At 47.2% G+C, this 16,862-nt stretch overlaps 1 pseudogene; it reads left to right on the plus strand.

Moving 5' to 3' along the window:
• Positions 1 to 14,603: 14,603 nt before the first annotated feature.
• Positions 14,604 to 16,862, plus strand: part of LOC108515253 (eukaryotic translation initiation factor 4E type 3 pseudogene) — a 3,938-nt pseudogene continuing 1,679 nt past the window's right edge.

The raw sequence follows: 16,862 nt of genomic DNA on the forward strand, positions 1-16,862 counted from the left end.
GCTGGGACTGCAGGTACACGCCATCACACCTGGTTAATTTTTGTATTTTTGGTAGAGACAGGGTTTCACCATGTTGGTCAGGCTGGTCTCAAACTCCTGACCTGAGGTGATCTGCCCGTCTCGGCCTCCCAAAGTGCTGGGATTACAGGCATGAGCCACCGCGCCCAGCCCAGATCTACTTCTTTTAACTCCCACATATGAGTGAGAATATGCAATATTTGTCTTTCAGTTCTTGGCTTATTTCACTTAACATAATTTCCTCCAGTTCCATCCACGTTGCTGCAAATGACAGGATTTCATTCTTTTTATGGCTAAATGATATTCCACTGTGTATATAAACCACACTTTCTTTTCTTTTTTTTTTTTTTTTGAGATGGAAGCTTGCTCTGGCACCCAGGCTGGTGTATAGTGGTGTGATCTCAGCTCACTGCAACCTCTGCCTCCCAGGTGCAAGCGATTCTCCTTTTTCAGCCTCCCAGGTATCTAGGATTACAGGCACCCGCCACCATGCCTGGCTAATTTTTGTATTTTTAGTAGAGACGGGGTTTCACCAAGTTGGCCAGGCTGGTCTCGAACTCCTGAGCTCAAGAATGCATCAAGAGCTCAAACAATTCAGTAGCAATAATAATAATAATAATAATTCTATTTAAAAATGGGCAAAAGATCTGAATAGACATTTCTCAAAAGAAGACCTACAAACGGCCAACAGATACATGAAAAGATGCTTAACATCACTGATCATAAGAAATGCAAATGAAAACTGCAATGAGATATCATCTTACCCTAGTTAAAATGGCTTTCATCAAAAAGGCTGGGAATAATGGATGCTGGCAAAGATACGGAGAAAGGAGAATGTTTGCTTGCACCCTGTTGGAGGTAATGTAAATTAGTATAGCCATGATGGAAAAGAGTATAGAGATTCCTCAAAAACTAAAAATAGAACTACCATATGATCCAGTAATTCCACTATTGGGTTATACATCCAAAAGAACAGGAATCAGTATATCAAAGATATATCTGCACTCCCATGTTTATTGTAGCACTATTCACAATAACCAATATATGGAATTAACTTTTTTTGATAAATATCCTATTGAGTGCCTACTACATGCCAGGCACTGTCCCAGTGTGGAGGAGAGAGTGGTGAATAAACCGCAGAAAGCCCTTTGCCCTTGGGGAGACACATCCTGGTGAGGAGAGAGCAACAATAAACAAGAGGTTTAATAAATGCATAAATTACACTAGAAATGACATGTGCTATTATGGTGAGGGGGATGAGGAAAAGTAGAGAGGTGTAAGGAAAGTGAGTGCCTCTCCTCTCCCCTCGTCCCATGAAATGGAAAATTCCAAGATTATCAAATCTCTAGGCTGGGAACAGCAGTCATGGCAGAGACTAACTAGATGTTCACCAAACCCATCACCTCTTCTTCCAGAGCCAAAGCAACACATTTCCCAGGTTCCTTTGCAGCTAGCTGCAGCCATGTGACTAAGTTCTAGCCAATAGGATGTGAGACTCTTTCAAACCTGGCCCATAAATACTTCCCACTCCCTCAGTTTCCCCACCCCCTGAGCAAGACTTGTTCCGTCTTTCCCCATCTTCTAGCTGAATGGAGGGGACACTGAGGACCTAGAGAAGGGCAGAGCCACAGGTAGAAGGAGACTGGGTCCCTGAAGACCACATAGAGAGGCGACCCCCTGGCCCCCACCCGTTAGACTTTATGTAGGGGCATGGCTCATCACTGGACCTGAAGACCAGTGGGGGGTGGTTTGCAATCCATTTTAGGCAGCAAAGAGAAGCCAGGGGCTTTTAGGGATTTCTTTAAAGATTTCTCCATGCCACAGGTCTATTTTTTCCCCCTGATTTTCTCCCAACTGCTACTCCAAATCCTTCATTAATCTATTTATTTGTTCATTCAGTAAATATTTACTGAGCACCTAGTATATCCCAGGCACTGTTCTAGGTAATGGGGATACAGCAGTGCCTAGAACTGCTAGGCAACAACCCCAGCCCTTAAGAAGCTAGTAAGCAAAAACAGACAATAAACAAAATGATAAGAAAAGATCAACACCTGTGGGGTTTTTGTTCATTTGTTGTTTTGAGACACAGTCTCACTCAATTACCCAGGATGGAGTGAGTGGCACAATCTCAGCTCACTGCAACCCCCACCTCCCAGGTTCAAGTGATTCTTCTGCCTCAGCCTCTCGAGTAGCTGGGATTACAGGCACATGCCACCATGCCCGGCTAATTTTTGTATTTTTAGTAGAGATGGGGTTTTGACATGTTGGCGGGGCTGGTCTCGAACTCTTGACCTCAAGTGATCCGCCTGCCTTGGCCTCCCAAAGTGCTGGGATTACCGACATGAGCCACCTTGCCCAGACAAGATCAACACCTGTGAAAAGAAGGGAAGGAAAAATAAGACTGTTGTTACAAACCCACTTTATAGATGAGAAATCTGCAGAACAAATGGGTTAGGTGACTTAAGCTAATATAATTTTGGCTAACTATAATAAAAGAAGTGCAGCTGAGAGCTCAAAGACGAACTTGACATCTTGCCATTTCACAAGGTCGTGTCTTGGTTCCTCCAGGTGAGGACTTAATTGCCTTTGGAAGGCAGTGGAGATACTGAGGCTGCGAGCAAAGGATTTCTGTTCCCCTCTGCCTTTAGTAGCTCTGGGTCATGGAGCAGATTTCTTGCCCTTTCCGAAGCTCAGTTTCCTCACCGGTAAAACATGGATAATAAAGTTCTAACCTCTGGCCAGGCGCAGTGGTTCACACCTGTAATCCCAGTACTTTGGGAGGCAGAGGCAGGCAGATCACGGGGTCAGGAGATCAAGACCATCCTGGCTAACACAGTGAAAGCCTGTCTCTACTAAAAATACAAAAAATTAGCCAGGCATGGTGGCAGACGCCTGTAGTCTCAGCTACTTAGGAGGCTGAGGCAGGAGAATAGTGTGAACCTGGGAGGCAGAGCTTGCAGTGAGCCAAGATCTTGCCACTGCACTCCAGCCTGGGCAACAGAGCGAGACTCCATCTCAAAATAAATAAATAAATAAATTAATTAATTAATTAAAATAAAGTTCTAACCTCTGTGGTAGATTGCTTGGTAATGACCCCAATAAACAAGTTTTCCCTTGTGTGGTCTCCTTTCACATTGACTCTGGGCTTGGCTGTGACTTCATTTGGTAATGGGACATCAACAAACACAACTCAAGCAACAGCTTGAAAAATGCCATAAGGCTTGCTATTGTGGAGCTCTGCCATGATGTGAAAGAAGCCCAGGCTGGCCTGCTGGAGACATGGGTCCCAGCTGACAGTCAGCAGCAGCCACTAGACACATGAGTGAGGCCATCTTAGCCCCAGTTGTGCCACTGGATGATTGCACATGAGCAACCCCAGGGAGACCAGCAAATGAACCACCCAGCTGAGCCCAATCCAAATTGCTGGCCTACAGAATTATGAGCCAAAAAAAAAATTGTTCTTTTAAGCCACTAAGTTTTAAGGTGGCTTGTTATGCAGTAACAGATAATTCACTGGACAACTTCAAGGAGCGTTTCTGAGGATTGAATGAGGAAATGCACCGAAAGCATTTAAAATCTTTTTTGGCACAAAACAATAGCCCCAAAATATAGCTATTCTTGTCACTATATCATTTAGAGCCAAGTTTCTTCATTTTTAGAACTCTGTTTACCTCTGTAGTTACTCAAGCATAAAATGATAGATACTGGAGAATTCTGTGAGGTCACCCTAAATCTATCTATAGTGGCTGTGGGTTTGGAAGGTTAACAGTTGCCTTGGGTAGACATTAGTCTGACTACTCTTAAGTATGAAGAAGAAAAGAGTAGGGAGGAGAGAAGAATTTCAGATAGTGAATCATCACTCCCATCAGGAGTCATTTAAGATCAAGGAACCAAGATTGGCACCTATAGTATGGGCTTTTTGGTCTCTTATGGAGCCCCAGAGATTGCCCTAAACTACACTTCGGGGGTTTCCTCTCTCCCTTCTTTCTGTGTATGTTTTTTGAACCTCTATTGTGTGCCAGACACAGATCTAGCTGCCCAGACAAAGCAGGATATAAGATAGACATTCATCTATCGTTACAAACAGATAGTAAGCCCATAATTAATGTTACCAGACAGCAATAAGTGCTTGAAGAAAATTGAGCCAGGTAGTGGAACAGTCATGAATGATGGGGTGTGCAGTCAAGGAGGGCCTCTTGAAGGTGGTATTATTTGAAGACACCAGGGAAGAGACATCCAGGTAGTGACAGCAGCTTGTGCAAAGATCCTATAATGAGACTCACCTTGATATGTCTAAAACCTCCTTGGGACTAGATGTGGTTGGTGGACGGTGGGAAACTGGCAGGGGATGGGACCATGGAGGTGGGTGGGGCCAGGCTATGATGAAGGTTTGGGGTTCCAGTCTAGGTGTCGGAATACGTCTGGGATATTTATGTTTTGAAAAGTGCACTCAGGCCACTCTTTAAAGGATAGGAGTGGGAGGAGGATGCCATAGTGGAAAAAACAGTAGGAGAGAAAGCAGGAGAACCAGTCAGCAAGCCCCTGAGAGGGTCCAGGTGAAAAATGATGGTATCTTGGACCAGGGTTCTAACATTGAAGATGGTGACAAGTGGGCGGATTCAAAACAGGTTTGTTTTTTATTGTTGTTTATTTCAATAGTTTTGGGGAAACAGGTGATGTTTGGTTACATGAATAAGTTCTTTAGTGGTGATTTCTGAGATTTTGGTGCACCCATCATCCGAGCAGTGCACACTGTACCTAATGTGTAATCTTTTATTCCTCACCCCCTCCCACCCTTCCCCCCAAGTCCCCATTGCATCATGCCTTTGTGTCCTCATAGCTTAGCTCCCACTTTGAAGTGAGAACGTAAGATGTTTGGTTTTCCATTCTTTAGTTATTCACTTAGAATAATGGGTCTCCGACTCCATCCACGTTGCTGCAAATGCCATTATTTCATTCCTTTTTATGGCTGAGTAGTATTCCATGGTGTGTGATATAGATATATCACACATCAGATATATATATCACATTTTCATATATATGTATATATCACATTTTCATATATATATATGTATATATAAAACATTTTCTTTATCCACTCGTTGACTGATGGGTCAAAACAGGTTTTGAAGGTAGAGCCAGGGCATGGAGATAGATCGAATGTGGGGGTGAGGGAAACAAGGCATTCAGGGGCACTTCTCAACTTCTAGCCCAAGTAACTGGGTGACTTTAGCCTGAAGCATAGACTGGGGTGGGGTGGGAACAGGTTCAGGGTTGAGTGAGAAGAGAAACAGAAGTTGCTTTAGACCTTCCTGCATTGAGAGGCTAATTAGACATCCAAGTGCAGAGGTCAAGTGGACAGTTGGATCCATGCAAGAGCTTCCAAGAGCAAGGCACACAGGTATGGGAATGATTATTCTAAAATGACATCTCAAGTTATAACTGTGGATTAGATCACCTCGGAGAGAAGGAGCAAATGTAGACGGAAGCCAAGAGACCTTAAGACTGAGCTATGAGATGCTGCCCTGTTTGGTAGATGAGTAGAAAAGAAGGTAGGCAAGGATGGAGAAGGCAGAGAAGTAGGAGGAAAACCAGGAGAACATGGCATCCTAGCAGCCCAGTAAAGAAAACATCAGGAGGCTGAGGCTGGAAGATGCTTGAGCCCAGGAGTTTGAAGTAACTTTGAGCTATGATCTTGCCACTGCACTCCAGTCTGGGCAACAGAACAAGACCCTATCAAAGAAAGAAAGGAAGAAAGCAAGGAGAGGAGGGGAAGGGAGGGAAGGGGAGGAGGAGAAGAGAAGGTAAGGGAAGAAAAGGGAAGGGAAGGGGAGGGGTGAGGGGAGGAGAGGGGAAGGAGGAAGGAAAGAAGGAAGGAAGGAAGAAAGAAAGGAAGAGAAAGAAAGTGAAAAGACAGTAAGAAACAAGGAGTTAACACATCAGATAATCTTCAAAGTTGCAAATGATGGTGTCAGATCTTAGCAACAGCCATCTTAGCATCTTGCTGGGGATCAAAGCCTTAGCAGGAGCACATTAAAGAAAGGAAAGGAAACAGGAAACAGAGACAGAGAGAGGGGATTTCACTGTGAGCAGCTAAAAGAGGTGGAGGCTGGAGGGAGATTGAGGTCAAGGGAACCATCTTTAGTCATTCTCTCGTCCCTGTTCCAGCATATGGTCTATTAAACACTAGAAAAGGCAGGTATCATGGGAGAAGCTGCAGGCACAGTGGGGCATGTGACTGTCACCTCCTCAGGCCGAAAGGCCTTCTTCATTCTTCCTACCTAAAGTGGAACCCCTGTGCTAGTCCCTGTAATCCCTAAGATGTTCTTCCCAGCGTCCTCCTTCACGAGTCCTGGAACAAGACCACATACCTTTGACAATCTTATCTATAGGGTATTTTCTCATTCATAGTTATAGGGAAAGAGAGTTGACAGAACCTCTGAGCCATCGTTCAAGCTGCTCCCTCTTCTTGGCGTGCTCTTCTCTGCTCAACTCCTGCCAAACGACTCATCCTTCAAGATCCAGTTTACGTTTATGAAGTTGGAGAGGCCTCTCTGGGGAGACTGACTCTGAATTACTTGTCACCTCCTTCATTTGTAATTGAAGTCACGACTTGGCCTTAAAGGAAAAACCCGAGTGCCCAAAGAACAACCTATGGGGGCCCTGACCCAGCCTGGGTGGTCAGAGAAGGCCTCCTGAGGAGCTGACATTTGACGTGAGCCCTGAAGAAAGTGTTTCAGGGAAGAGCCTCCCTGGCTCCAGGAACAGCAACCGCAAGGGCCCTGAGGCAGCAAGGCTTTCAGCGCCTGCGGATCTGGAGAAGTGATCTGGATAGTGATGGTTTGGGAGCCACAGCTTGTGCAGGGACATTTGAAAGAAATGGGGTGTGGAACGTAGAGGGAAGAAGACTGGGGGAGGGAACAGGGGTCCAGATGAGGGAGCCCTGTCTCCGCAGTCTGCACGGTCTCAAAGCCAACACCTGGCAAAAAGCCTATCTCCTTTCCGCAGCTCACACCCTCCATCCCTGAGCGGCCCCGGGGTCCAGTAGGGGGCGCACCCACCCTATCTGGGTGGAATGTGGTTTACAAAGACCAATGGGGAGGAAGTAACCCGGGACCGCTCAGCTGGGCGGGAGTGGGTAGAAGAAGGGAAGAGGGACCAGGCCTTTCTCTCAGAGAGGCAAGGGCACAGCAGGCCTGCTGTGTACGGGTCTTGGTCCTTTCATTGACACCCCCTGGGCCCTTTTCAATCTCCTCATCCTCTATTCCAGGGGAGATTCTCATCCATGGATGGGCTTCATTGCGGGCAGAACCTGGTCCGTGTAGACACCCATCTTTGAATCCTTGCTGGCAGGAGGGGCCCCTAACAGATCGCTGTTCCTCACCCTGGGATGAGCCCCTACCCAGGGGTCCTCTTAAAGTTCCTCTCTCCCACTCACTGTTCTCCCCCCCCAGCAAGTCCCTGAGCATGGAGGCTGGGAAAAGAGGGCATGTCATGTCCTGGGCCCTACAAAGGCGTGGCCTGCCTGCCTGTCCCCACAGCTGGTGTGGCAAAGGGACTCTCTGCACACATCCCCAACCCATGCCCTACAACCTCACCCCACACGGAGTAGGAAGCCCCTGTCTTTAAAGGACAAGGGCTTGGCCTGGCACAGTGGCTCATGCCTGTAATCCCAGCACTTTGGGAGGCCGAGGCGGGGGAATCACCTGAGGTCAGGAGTTCGAGACCAGCCTGGCCAACACGATGAAACCCCGTCTCTGTTAAAAATACAAAAATTAGCCAGGTGTGGTAGTGCATGACTGTAATCCCAGCTACTTGGGAGGCTGAGGCAGGAGAATTGCTTGAACCCAGGAGGCGGAGGTTGCCATGAGCCAAGATTGTTCCACTGCACTCCAGGTTGGGGGACAGAGTGAGACTCTGTCTCAAAAAATAATAATAATAATAATAAAGGGATTGCTCCAGGAGTGGCCCAGTTTCTTTCTTTCTTTCTTTTTTTTTTTTTTTCTGAGAGGGAGTCTCGCTCTGTAGCCCAGGCTGGAGTGCAGTGGTGCCATCTCAGGTCACTGCAAGCTCGCCTCCCAGGTTCGCCATTCTCCTGCCTCAGCCTCCCGAATAGCTGGGACTACAGGCACCCAGGAGTGGCCCAGTTTCTACTGAGTTGCTCATGCTTAGGAGGAAAGTGCAGCTGCCTATTTTTGTCTTATGTTTTGGGGTCCCTAAAGGAGACCCCAAATAAAGATATATTTTCTGGTTGATATGGTTTGGCTGCGTCCCCAACCAAATCTTATCTTGAATTGTAGCTCCCGTAATTCCCACGTGTTGTAGGAGGGACCCGGTTGGGGATTATTGAATCATGGGGATGGTTCCCCCCGTACTGTTCTCATGGTAGTGAATACGTCTCCTGAGAGCTGATGGTTTTACAAGGGGAAACCCCTTTCACTTGGTTCTTATTCTCTCTCTTGCCTGCTGCCATGTAAGACATGCCTTTCACCTTCTGCCATGATTGTGAGGTCTCCCCAGCCACGTGGAACTGTGAGTTCATTAAACCTCTTTTTCTTTATAAATTACCCAGTCTTGGGTATGTCTTTATCAGCAGCGTGCAAATGGACTAATACACTGTTGAACCTTCTGTGCTCTACCTTATTAGTAGTTAGGGTCACAGAATCTAGAGTCAAATCTTGCCACTCTCTTGCTTTCTGAGGGAACATGTGCAAGAGATTTCACCTCTCAGAACCTTGGTTTCTTCATCTATGCAATGAGCAGCACACCTACCTTGCAAGGTGGCTGCGAGGTGGCAGATGTGTCACAGTGCCCAGCTCATGGGCACATGGTGGGCACTTGTATGAGACTCTGTTGTTCCCCCTCTCATAGCTTCCCAGTTCAGGCAATCACTTGAGATGTCTTTTCCCTGGAACTTGTCATAGCCTGGGACTCTCCCCAGCATCCTCCTCTGCAGGCCCCAGAACAAGACCACATACCTTTGACATTTTAAAGATTCCATCATTAATATCTATGGGGAAATAGGGTGGGCAGCGCCTTGAGCCATTGTTCAAGCTGTTCCCTCGTCTTACCATGCCCTTCCCTACTCAACTCCTGGGGAACTAGTCATCCTTCAGGATCCAGCTGCAATTGCACCTCCTCTCTGGGGCTTTTCCTGCTGCCCCCTCCCCAGGCAGACAGAATCCTCCTCCTCTGTCTCTCCTGTCTCCTCCTTGTAGCCATGGCCTATGAGGGGAGGGGCACAGAAGAGACAACTCCTGGCTCAAGTTGGTCTGAAGTGCACACAGAGTAACCACAGGGGGTGCACCTTTATCTTCTGCTTCCCTGTGGCCTCCTCCAGAGGCCGGATTTTACTCCCTCCAGGGACCCCTGGGAGGGAATAGGATCCCATAGACTCTCAAGGTTGGAGTTCATACCTTTAGACTCCCATGAGCCATTTTAACAATAAATCTGCAAGTGCTTGATGATGCCCAGGGCAGGCCACACTGCAGAGAGTTCCAGAAGAAATTGTCAGTGACCCCCCCAACCCCCATTCTCCCTCCATTACCAGCTCTGCCCTACTCCTCTGTGCCTGGACTCTGAGAAGGGGAGGGACTAACTTAGAAGCTTTGAGTCTGGGGGATGTTTGAAGCAGGGGGGCTGGGCCCTGGGGCTAGGAAGAAGTGGATGGGACAGGAAGACATGGCTTAGTCAAGCAGGTACCCAAAATCCCAAAGTTCATAATTATCATAATATCATCATCACCACCAAAAACAATAATAGTAGTTAACCCTTATGCTAAGCACCCCACATGCTTGATCTCCTGTAACCTTCACAACAACCCTGCAAAAGAGGTGCTGTGAGGTCACCCCCACTTTGCAGATGAGAAAAATAAGGCTCAGAGGGAAGTTAGGTAATGTCCAAGACCATGCAGTCGTGCAGCCAGTCCACTGGTCCCCATGTGCTTTTTTATGAGACAGAGTTTCATCTTATTCCCCAGGCTGGAGTGCAATGGCACAATCTCGGCTCACTGTAACCTCCGCCTCCCGTTTTCAAGCAATTCTCTTGCCTCAGCCTCCCAAGTAGCTGGGATTACAAGCATACACCACCATGCCCAGCTAAATTTTTGTACTTAGTAGAGACGGGTTTTCACCATGTTGGTCCAGCTGGTCTTGAACTCCTGACCTCAAGTGATTCATCCACCTTGGCCTCCCAAAATGCTGGGATTATAGGTGTGAGCCTCTGTGCCCGGCCCCATGTGCTTTAACAATGAAAACTTTTTTCATGACCGGGTGTGGTGGCTCACGCCTGTAATCCCAGCACTTTGGGAAGCCTAGGCGGGCAGATCTCCTGAGGTCAGGAGTTTGAGACCAGCCTGACCAACATAGAGAAACTCTGTCTCTATTAAAAATGCAAAATCATTCAGGCCTGGTGGCGCATGCCTGTAATCGCAGCTACTCGGGAGGCTGAGGCAGGAGAATCACTTGAACCTAGGTGGCAGAGGTTGCGGTGAGCTGAGATCATGCCACTGCACTCCAGCCTGGGCTTGAAACTCCATCTCAAAAAAAAAAAAAAACAACGTATTCAAATAAAATTAAAATTATAGGTAATCTCAATATATAAAACAGAAAAGAGCAATATGTTATTAATGCACATGTCTTTTTGGTTAAATTTTATAAACTTATTTATTCTAAAGTCAGTCGTTGAGAATAATGAGGCTGAGTGCTTTTTTTTTTTATTTGGAGTTGGAGGTCACAGAGGCTACTTCAATGTTATTGCCACTTCAAGCATCCATTTGATGCCTGTGTTTTGTATAAATGGCTGGTATCACGGAAATCCTCATTCTCGGCCGGGCGTGGTGGCTCAAGCCTGTAATCCCAGCACTTTGGGAGGCCGAGACGGGCAGATCACGAGGTCAGGAGATCGAGACCATCCTGGCTAACATGGTGAAACCCCGTCTCTACTAAAAAATACAAAACTAGCTGGGCGTGGTGGCCGGCGCCTATAGTCCCAGCTGCTCGGGAGGCTGAGGCAGGAGAATGGCGTGAACCCGGGAGGCGGAGCTTACAGTGAGCTGAGATCGGCCACTGTACTCCAGCCTGGGTGACAGCGAGACTCCGTCTCAAAAAAAAAAAAAGGAAATCCTCATTCTCATAGAAAAGCATCTACTAAAGTTATTATTTGTGAACAGTTTGCTTGCTATTTGAGGATATTCTCTATTTTTTCTGATTCAGAAATTTAAAAGAAGTTGTCTTAAGTCTGTTTTGTATTGCTATAACAAAATATCACAGACTGGATAATTTATAAAGAAAAGAGGCTGGGCATGGTGGCTCACACCTGTAGTCCTAGCACTTTGGGAGGCAGAAGCCAAAGGATGTCTTGAAGCCAGGAGTTCGAGACCAGCTTAGGTAACATAGATGCAGCCTATTAAAAAAAGAAAAAGAAAAAAATAACCAGGCGTAGTGGCACATGCTGTAATCCCAGCTACTCTGGAGGCTCAGCTACTCTGGGGCTGAGGTGGAAGGAATGACTCAAGCCAGGCTTCTGAGGCTGCCGTGAGCCCCGTGTTGCACCACTGCACTCCAAGCCTGGATGACAGAGCAAGAGCCACCATCTCTTAAAAAAAAAAAAAAAAAAGTGGCGCGGCCGCAGTGGGTCAAGCTGTAATCGCATGCACTTGGGAAGGCGCGAGACCCCGGGAGGATCCTGAAGGTCAGGAGTCGAGACCATCCTGGCTACACGGTGAAACCCCGTCCTCTAACTACAAAATACAAAAACTAGCTGGGCGAGGGTGACGGGTGCCTGTAGTCCCAGCTACCTTGGAGGCTGAGCAGGAGAATGGCGTAGACCGGGGGCGGAGCTTGGGGCAGTGAGCTGGATGCAGGCCACTGCACTCAGCCCGGCGACAGAGCGAGGACTCGCGTCTTCAAAAAAAAAAGAAAGAAAAGAAAAGCAGCAGCAGCAGCAGCTTACCAGCTATCATTATCAAAGGAGATAGCCTCAGCCTCATGTGAAGCTTCCATATATCATGTGAGTGAGTCTCATTGGCAAGAACTACATCTCTTCCAGATCCTAGCAGCAAGGGAGTCCAGAAAAGGTAGTTGATAGTCATTTAGCCTCTGCAATAGAGGTCAGACCATAGGAGGGGTCAGAATGAAGGTCAGGTGCCAATGGACAGTATCTAGCCCATTAGTGCTAGAAACATACTTTAAAATGTAATGGCCGACATTTGCTTGGTGTTTAATTAAGCCTAGTAACCGGTGTATAATATGTAATATATACTTGCTTGTATAGTTTTGAAAAACAGATTTTTTTTTTTTTTTTTTCTTTTTTGGAGACAGAAGCTTGCTCTGTCGCCCAGGCTGGAATGCAGTGGTGCAATTTCGGCTTACTGCAACCTCTGCCTCTCAGGTTCAAGCAATTCTCCTGTCTCAGCCTCCCGAGTAGCTGGGATTACAGGCGCACACCACCACACCCAGCTAATTTTTGTATTTTTAGTAGAGACGGGGTTTCACCATGTTGGCCAGGCTGGCCTTGACCTCCTCACCTCAAATGATCTACCTGCCTTGGCCTCCCAAAGTGCTGGGATTATAGGCGTGAGTCACTGCGCCCGGCAAGAAGCAGAAATTTGAGGTCCTGGATTCCAGACAGAAAAAGAGAGAGTGCTTCTCAATAGCATATTTAAAATAAGATAAAATGCACCAGGCTTGCTCCAGGATGTAAGGCCCTTGCTGTGGCTGTCCCCTCTGCTGTGAACACCCTTCCCTAGATATCTGCTCGGCTCACCCCTTCACCTGCTTCAAGTGTTTTCTTCTCAATGAGGCCCACACTGACTACTTGACTGAATACCATGATCTGCTCCTCTCCCCCAGCATTACCTCTCCCCCAACCCTGCCCCCATGGAACTTATCACCTCCTTACACACCCTATAACGTACGTATTTATTATGCTCATTTTTATGACCTTTCTCCCCTGTTAGAAAGTAAGCTTGGCCGGGTGCGGTAGCTCACGCCTGTAATCCCAGCACTTTGGGAGGCCGAGGCAGGTGGATCACTTGAGGTCAGGAGTTCAAGACCAGCCTGGCCAACATGGTGAAACCCCATCTCTACAAAAATACAAAAATTAGCCAGGGGTAGTGGCATGTGCCTGTAATCCCAGTTACTTGGGAGGCTGAGGCAGGAGAATAGCTTGAACCCAGGAGGTGGAGGCTGCAGTGAGCTAAGATCTCGCCACTACACTCCAGCCTGGGTGACAGAGTGAGACTCCTTCTCAAAAATAAAAAAAAATAATAAAAGATGGTAAGTTTGATGGCAGGAATGTTTGCCTGCTTTGATGACTGATGCATCCTAAAAGCATACAACAGTGTTTGGCACAGAGTAGTTACTCAATAAATATGTGTTGAATTGTTGAATGTATGCACAGAAAAGACAGTAGAAATTTGATTCCAAGGTCTTTGGAAAAGTAACTGAACCAAGCCCCATTAAATAAGCTTGGCTTTCCAGTTTGCTAATATTCTTACATGACACCTATGGAGATATGTTGTTCTTCAGCACACTTTTATTTATTTATTTACTTATTTTTTGAGACAAGGTCTCACTCTGTCACCTAGGCTGGAGTGCAGTGACACAATCAAGGCTCACTGCAGCCTCGGCCTCTCAGGTTCAAGCCATCCTCCTGCCTCAGCCTCCTGAGTAGCTGGGACTTCAGGTGCACACTACCACACCACCTAGTTTTTAAATTTTTTGTAGAGACAGGGTCTCCCTGTGTTGTCCAGGCCAGTCTTGAACTCTTGCACTCAAGTGATTCTCCTGCCTTGGCCTCCCAGAGTGCTAGGATTATAGGCATGAGCCACCATGCCTGACCAGCACAATGTTTTAAAGAGGTAAAAGTATGAGTTAGGAATGATACACTTCCAGTTCTTGACAATATCACAACCAGCAAGGTTGCTGCCTCCCTCCCTCCCTCCCTCCTCAGCCCTTTCCCTGGGAGCACCACAGAAAACCTATTTGGTAGTAGAGTGGCAGTGGCCAGAGGAAGTGAGAATATGCTAAGGTGCTGTCTTGTTGAGAAGGAAATTATGTATGTCGATAAACTTCAGAAATTGACAGGGGAAATTAACATAAATACAAATAATAATTATGGCTAACCATTAAAGAAAGAAAAAGAAAAGGAATAATTTTCAAATGAGTAGAAGGAAAAGTGTCAATGTAATAAAAGGCAGAAAAAGAGGGGGTGAGGGAGAAACAAAAATAAAATACAGTGATTGCTCAGGGTTCCACTGCAGACAACAGTGTCTGCCCAGCAGGCCTAACCAGAATGGGTTGACGAGGGTGATCGGGTTGGTTTCAGACACGTTGGAAGGGTTAAGAGGCCAACTCTAGGCTGAACTTCCAGGAATATCCCCTGAATCTCACTGTAAAATGAGCCTAGCTGGAGAGCTTCTGCCACCGCTGCTGACTCAAGACCCTCGCTACCCATGTTGCAGTACAGGAGGCTCCAAGTCACGAAGCTGCTGACACCTGCTTAGCACCCGGAAGCCAGGAGTTGATCTGGAACTAGGGCCTCTGCTGCAGCCGCCTCAGAAGAACCGAAATGCTTCCACCACGATGCAGCCAGAAGAGCTGTGTGGCCACTTCCTCCCAGTACCTTCCCTTTCTGGTTTGCTTGCATTTTCCTGGCAGAAGCCAGGTGACATGTGGAAATCCCAGCTGCATGAGAGTCTGGAAATGTCCTCTCTAGCCATCCAGGCTCTAAAGTTCAAGAAGTCATGATGGAAAGAAAGAGGTTTGGAGAGGGGCTGAGTGGGGTCGGTCTTCGGACCTTGCCGCAGTCCACTCACTCTTCATCACTCAACTTCCATTTCCAACCTGCATTCCCTTCTTAAACTTCCATGAGACAACCACAACATGTTACCACCCACAGTAATGCAAACGTACCTCGATCAAACAAGAAACACTCCTATTCTTTGCTCAGACAGGGACATCCAAAGCCCCAGCAGTTACTGCTTCCATCTCCCACTGCAGGGAACTTGGGTGATGTTCACTTCTTCTCTGGTTTAGTCACAATCCCATCTTGATATCCTATAATCTATACATTAAATTGTAAACTTTACTACCAACAAATCACATTATTCAAAATGGTAGAGGAAGAAAGGGAATAATTATAACCGTCAATAAATATATGCATCACAGGCCAGGCATGATGATTTATGCCTATAATCCCAGCAATTTGGGAGGCCGAGGCGGGAGGACCACTTGAAGCCAGGAGTTCAAGCCCAGCCTGGCCAACATGGCAAAACCTCGTCTCTACTAAAAATGCAAAAATTACCCGGGCGTGGTGGCAAATCCCTGTAAGCCCAGCTACTCAGGAGGCTAAGGCACAAGAATCGCTTGAATGCGGGAGGCAGAGGTTGCAGTGGGCCAAGATCACACCACTGCACTTTAGTATGAGCAACAAAGCAAGACTCTGTCTCAAAAATTAAAAAAATTAAAAAAAAAATAAGTACATGCAATATAATATCACAAATATTTTAACTATTCTGATAGCTATTTCAATACAATTGTTTTGCTTTATAATTATGTGCATTTAAAACTGTTATTTTGGCCGGGTGCAGTGGCTCATGCCTGTAATCCCAGTACTTTGGAAGGCGAGACAGGCAGATCACAAGGTCAGGAGTTCGAGAACAGCTTGACCAATATGGTGAAACACTGTCTCTACTAAAAATACAAAAATTAGCCGGGCACGGTGTCAGGCGCCTGTAATCTCAGCTACTTGGGAGGCTGAGGCAGGAGAATCACTTGAACTCAGGAGGCAGAGGTTGCAGTGAGCCGAGATTACACCATTGCACTCCAGCCTAGGCAACAGAGTGAGACTCTGTCTTAAAAAAAAAAAAAAAAAAGACGGCCGCTGCCCCCAGCCGCCTCTCGGCCTGCAGCAGCTGTCCGCACTGCACCCCAAACCGGGCGCGGTCCCGCTGCACTCGCCCTGGACCTTCTGGCTCCACAGATCCCTCCCTGGTCCCACAGCAGCTGAGTGCGCATGAAATCTGAAGAAAATCTACACAGTACAGACAGTACAGATATTCTGGAGTGTATACAATAATATCCCTCCTGTGACTAGCCTGCCTTTGAGATGCAGTTACCATTTAATGAGAGGAGAGAGGCGACCACTTTGGGAAGAGGAGAGTAACGCAAAGGGCGGCGTATGGAAGACGAAAGTCCCCAAGGACAGCACGTCCACAGTTTGGAAAGAGTTGCTGTTAGCAACCATCGAGAAACAGTTCACAGAATGTGCTGCAGCAGATGACGAAGTAATAGGAGTTAGTGTTAGTGTTCGGGACCGAGAAGACGTCGTCCAAGTCTGGAATGTAAATGCTTCTTTAGTGGGTGAAGCGACTGTTTTAGAAAAGATCTATGAACTTCTGCCCCACATAACTTTTTGTTGTTGTTGTTGTTGTTGTTGTTGTTGTTGTTGTTGTTGTTGTTGAGACGGAGTCTCGCTCTGTCGCCCGGGCTGGAGTGCAGTGGCCGGATCTCGGCTCACTGCAAGCTCCACCTCCCGGGTTCACGCCATTCTCACGCCTCAACCTCCCAAGTAACTGGGACTACAGGCGCCCGCCACCTCGCCCGGCTAGTTTTTTGTATTTTTTAGTAGAGACGGGGTTTCACCGTGTTAGCCAGGATGGTCTCGATCTGCTGACCTCGTGATCCGCCGGTCTCGGCCTCCGAAAGTGCTGGGCCCACATAACTTTTAAAGCAGTATTTTGGCCGGGCGCGGTGGCTCAAGCCTGTAATCCCAGCACTTTGGGAGGCGGAGACGGGCGGATCACGAGGTCAGGAGATCGAGACCATCCTGGGTAACACAGT

The sequence above is a fragment of the Rhinopithecus bieti genome, unplaced genomic scaffold, assembly GCF_001698545.2.
Source record: "Rhinopithecus bieti isolate Rb0 unplaced genomic scaffold, ASM169854v2 scaffold_33652, whole genome shotgun sequence".
Lineage (NCBI taxonomy): Eukaryota > Metazoa > Chordata > Mammalia > Primates > Cercopithecidae > Rhinopithecus > Rhinopithecus bieti.